The following is a 6,000-nucleotide window of genomic DNA, read 5'->3' on the forward strand; positions in this document are numbered from 1 at the left end:
GAAATGAATGCTGTTTCTTCTGTGTTACCTTTATGTCCGTAGAGTGCTCATCAGTCCAGGAGCTCAGAGTCATAGACTTACTGTGAAGCCGATGCTTGCTGCAATTGGACACTGATAGCATGAACAGACTCCTTAACTTGGTTTGCATGGCTCCAGAGTGGAGACTGCCATTGTAGGTAGCTATCATGTTCACTGTGCTAGCTTCTGCCCTTAAGTCACAACTCCATGCAGTGCTACAGGTTGGGGGAAGAATGGCTGTAAAGCTGTCCAGCGAAAAAGGCCCTGAGTGCTTAACAATAGCTGGCTGAACATGAGCCAGCAGTGTGCCCAGGTGGCCAAGAAGGCAGGTGGCATCCTGGCTTGTATCAGAAATAGTGTGGCCAGCAGGATTAAGGCAGAAATTGTCCCCCTGTACTTGGCACTGATGAGGCCACACCTCAACTACTGTGTCCAGTTCTGGGTCCCTCACCACAAGAAGGACATTAAGGTGCTGGAGTGCGTCCAGAGAAGGACAACAAATCTGGTGAAGGGGTTGGAGCAGAAGTCTGATGACAAGTGTCTGGGGGAGCTGTGGTTGTTTAACCTGAAGAAAAGGAGGCTCAGGGGAGACCTTATCACTCTGTACAACTACCTGAAAGGAGGTTTTAGCGAGGTGAAAGTTGGTCCCTTCTCCCAGGCAACTATCGACAGGACAAAATGACATGGCCTCAAGCTGCACCATGGGAGGTTTAGATTGGCTGTCAGGAAATATTTCTTCACTGAAAAAATTGTCAAGCATTGTCACGGGCTACTTGGGGATGTGGTTGAGTCACCAAAGGTTGATCCCCTCCACAGAGCCTGGGGATATTTAAAAGACATGTAGATGTGGCACTTAGGGGCATGGTTTAATGGTGGACTTGGAAGTGCTAGGTTAAAGGTTGGACTGGATGATCTTAGAGGTCTTTTCCAACCTAAGCAATTGTATGATTCACTGCCAATACCCACAGACAAGAGATATAGGCACTGCCATCACAAAGGGTCTTTGGAATGTCCAGGTATGTTCTGTTCATCTACAGTCTTCAGGATCCCAAAAGCTTGTCTGTTGCACTGCATGTATGTAAGGTCCCAGGATGAAATGGTACTGACAAACTGAAGAAGTCCTGGAGAAGTACCAGCTGATTTATGTTGACAGTCTGTCCACACATTGGAAAGAACTGATGATGAGGCTATTTTTCATTACTCAAGGAGGGCAGAGAAAGTTGTAAAGTGCTATATGGTTCCAGTATTGAGCTAGGATGATTTGATGCAAGCAAGTTGTAATGCTGGCTCTTGGCCTTGATTTTAGGTCCTTTAAAGAGCAAATGGAGATGTGTGTGCTGATGGATGAATCATTGCTCTGCCAGTTTTCCCGGCCGCCTGGTCAACACCTGCATTTGTCCACTCTACCTCCTTTGCTCTCCTTATTCCTAGTCCAGGTCTTTCTCTACAGCAAATTAAATTTTCAATCATGCTCCCTTACTGGTGTGCACTTTTCCTATCCTTGTTCTATCCTCACTCTGAAGGACCTGCTAAACCATATTATTCTTTCTTATCAGTCCCTATCTAATCTGTCCTACAGCTGCTCTGCATCGTTGTTAGCTAGAAACCCTGCCAAAAAATCTTGCTCTCCTTTGATGTGAATAAGGCTCAGGTCAGGACTGGCATCAAGCTGTTTCTCATTTGGAAATCACCTTCCTGAGATGTCCAAATGATTTAGTTGTGGTCCAAGAACAGTTAAAATAATAGCTTTGAAGGTGGAGATGCAAGATATAGATATATTTAAGGAGAGGGATGTGCATTGAAACAGAGCAGTTTCTATTTAAAGAGCGAATGCATGTAGGTATGTGTCTGTGCTGCCTATACATGAAGACCAGTGGGCAGGATAAACCAATAAAAATTACTTAGGCAGCTGACCATGCAAGATAAATTAGCTTCTAGAAATCTGTAGAAGATCAAATATGGCTTTGATCTATCATGGGTGCTAATAAAAGTGAGATGCATCTTACACATTGATAGTCTTTGCTGATATCTGATGTAACTTTATTTTAATTCCAACTGCGGTCATTCCACTATGCATATATGATTCTTCCAGGTTTAGTATAGAAGCAGCTGGTGCCCTATCTGATGCGGGCTGCAGGGCACATTCTTACTAAGCACATTTTACATTGGCTTTCTCACAGCTAGTCCCATACATCTCAGCACTGTTTGTTTTAATAGGAACTTGCTCTCCCCAGCAGAAAGCTTACATTGAACAGATCTGAAGGAAAGCATTTTTATTCTAATACTGTTCCTACAAGGAACAATGCATTACTTATAGATTCTTCTCTTAGCAAACAATCTAGCCAGATCTACTTCTGCCTTTCATTTTAGAGCACATGCAACCACACTGTGAGTTGGGATCCCTTCTCCCTGCCAAGATTCACACAACAGGTTCCACATTCCCCCAGTTGTCCTCTACATAGCAGCCTGGAAAATGGCAACTTAAAGACGATCCTGGTGCCACCTAGATTGGAAACACAAGTCAGGGAGGAATCCTGATCAGTTCATTCCCAGAAACTTTTGTGAGTCTCCTTAATATGTTCTCTCAACCTGTCATTCAAAGGCAAATGGCTCTTATGACAAAAACAACTCTCTGCAGGGGTCTGTGTTAACCAGGACAGGAAGACAGAGCATCTGCTTTCATTCAACTCTTTAGATCTCACTTAGAAAATAATTTCAAAAGCTTTATAGATATTTAGCATAAACTTCATGTGTTTATGATCTTTCTTAGACTATATTCTACAGATAAAATTATTCTTAAAACCCTCTCTGTGCTTGTTATCACAATTTAATTTCCATGTCTAAATAAGCCTTTGAAGAAAGAGAGTCTGTAAGATTTAATTGTCTTCAATTAGGTGTTACTGCTGGCAGAACATTCTCTTTTAAGAAAAGTGACAAGTCTCAAAGGCAGAATTCCTAATCTCTGAGTTAAAAAACAAGCCTTCCAAAATTTGTATGCTTCCAAACCTTTTCTAGATGAGGAAAAGAAACAAAATAGAACACAAGAATAACTTTAAAATTTTCATAACTATCCTTGATACAGAACAATTAAATAATCATTTATGTCACCAAATACTGTAAAAATATGCTGTGTTAAGTATTTAATTGCTGTGTAATAAACCAATATAAATATTCATATAAAGCAGCCTTTTGAAAGTAATCTCTATCAGAGTCCAAAGTATATCAATAGAAATAGAATGTGCGAATGTCAAGGTGACACATTTACTTTACTCCTGCTGTTGCACTGCACATCTACACAATGCACACAGTGATGCAAGGTCTGCAAGACAGAGTTCCCACCAGGAGTGTTGACACACATCCAGCAGTGTGAGGCAAGAATCACGCCGGGTTATCCATGCACCCTCTCCCCCTACACCGCCACCTTGAATGAAAACATAATTGAGTGACTTGTGAACCACCTCCCACACTTTCTCCACTCACTACACAGCTATTTTATGTAGGCAGTCAGAAAAGTATTTTCATGTGCATGAACATGGCTGGCTGGCAGCTGCAGCTGTTCAGCTGTTGATTTATCGTGTGTTCAGCTTCTCTGACATAGGGCTGGCAAGAGTAGGGAAGAAGGCGTGGGAAGAGGGGATGGCTGGTAGTTGACAGCTGTTTCAGCCTCTGCACTTTAATTGGCTCTGAATATGCCTTAACACTCTAAGTTTGGCTAACGCTTAGTGTTCATAAGAGGAGGACACAGAGCCTTGACAAGACAAAGCAGGGAGCCAAGCAGAGAAAATATATAACATGATTTAAGTCTGTTCAGGGTTACTCATGCCAGGTCTTCTTTTAACTGGAGACATGAGGCATTTTGAAGAAGGTAAAAGCCCTTATTTTCAGAGGACAGATTACAAGAAGGCCCCAAATGACACTTCGTAAGAACTAGAAACTCCTATTCTGGATTTCTACTTGTCTCCCAATCAGCTAGATTTGAGACATGAAAACTGTATCTCCACTCTCCTGTTCAGGAATATATTTACTGAAAGAAAGGGTGACAAGGGTGCAGCTAAGGAAACTGTAGCTCCTCCCCAACACTATCTTTTGGTGACTAGTACACTCTGAAGGTCACTTGTTAGATGCACATTATTCAGCTTGTAGCCTTTCTGTCACACCGTCATCCAGCTTGAGAATGTGGTTTGTTCAGTTCTTTCCTCTTTTTGCCTTCATCAGATACAAGTCTGATCACATATACTGCTGAACCCTACTCATCGAGTCCAGCTCTTAAGTGAATGGATAGGGGCCACAAATGCTATGAAGCAGATCAGAGCTGGTGAGCATGAAGGGGGTGATGCATCAGAGGCTGGCAGGCTGATTGTGGGTGACCAGCATGAAGGTTTTATGGGTCAAAATCCTGGAGATATCCTGGAGAGTGTGAGCTGTTGAAGAACCTGTTGGTCATCTCTCACCTGCTGTGTTGCCCTGGTGGAATCACACCTGTGGCAATTCTGAGCTTCAAAGAAAAAATAACTGAGGTTGCATCACACAGGTATGCTGTATTTGCATCTCATAATTTCCAGGGGAGTGAATTGGGCCATAATAAATGCATGAGACACTATCTGCCTTTATCTGTGTTACTGAAGTTCAGAGCATTCCTTAAAATATATATATATTAATAGCAAGCACTGGGCAACACCTAAGTATTCAACTTAATTGCCATTATTTACCCATATGTATGAACTATGCACAGAATGGGAATTGCAGCCATCAAGATACCAAAGTCATCAACTACAAAGTTATGAAAGACTCCAGCACTATCACTGTTGCCAAATTAAATACATATGTGCTGAAGCTAAAACTGAAATATAATGCTCATTCAAGAGGGAGTGTGTTTGTGTTCTCTGTGACAACAAGACCAATTAAAACACATTATAACAGATTAATTACAATTCTTCAGGAGTAATGAGATTACCCTTTTAGTCATTAGTTCTATGACTTCAACATCAAATACTCCCTTAAAGAAACTGAAGTCATGAAACAACAGTAGACACAATGACATTGTGTTACTGGCACTAGATAGACAATGCTAGTAATGAGGCCTTTAAATATGACCTTTAAAATCTGAATCAAACATTTGAACTTCCCCTTCCCTTGCAAACAAGGCATTATACCTCCTGAGGTTAGGATCACAGAATCAGTCAGGTATAAAAAAGATCTCTGAAATCATCGAGTCCAACCTATGACCGAACACCACCATGTCAACAAGACCGTGGCACTAAGTGCCATGCCCAGTCTTTTTTTAAACACCTTCAGAGACGGTGACTACACCACCTCCCTAGGTAGTCCATTGCAATGTTTAATCATGCTTTCTGGAAGAAATTCCCCCTAATATCCAACCTAATCTCCCCTAGTGCAGCTTAAGACTGTGTCCTCTTATCCTGTCACTGGTTGCCTGGGAGAAGAAGCAAACCCACCTGGCTGCAGCCTCCTGTCAAGCAGGTGTAGAGGGTGATAAGGTCACACCTGAGCCTCTGCTTCTCCAGGCTAAACAACCCCAGCTCCCTCAGCTGCTCCTTATTAGACTTACCTTCTAGACCCTTCACCAGCTTTGTTGCGATTTTCTGGACTTGCTCCAGCACTTCAGTGTCCTTCCTGAATTGAGGGGCCTAGAACTGGACACAGTACTCAAGATGTAGCCTCCCCAGTGCCAAGTACGGGGGAGACTTTTCATTAACTGCATCATCACAAGTTCACCAGTGGGATGGAAGCTCTTTTGAAAATACGGGTCATTGGGTATTATTTTTTCGTATTATACACACTTACGCAGGAAGCATATAATGTCTCCTTTTCTGCAGAGATATCTAAATGATATGCCACAAGCTTTGACAAATTATCACAAGATAGATGAATGAATTGGAATATTATCAAACTATTCCTTACAGATTTCTCAGAAGAGATTTCCTTCTTCTCTAAGTTCTTAAAATGTGGAACTCTGAGCAG

Source organism: Pithys albifrons, chromosome 4, assembly GCF_047495875.1.
Source record: "Pithys albifrons albifrons isolate INPA30051 chromosome 4, PitAlb_v1, whole genome shotgun sequence".
NCBI lineage: Eukaryota > Metazoa > Chordata > Aves > Passeriformes > Thamnophilidae > Pithys > Pithys albifrons.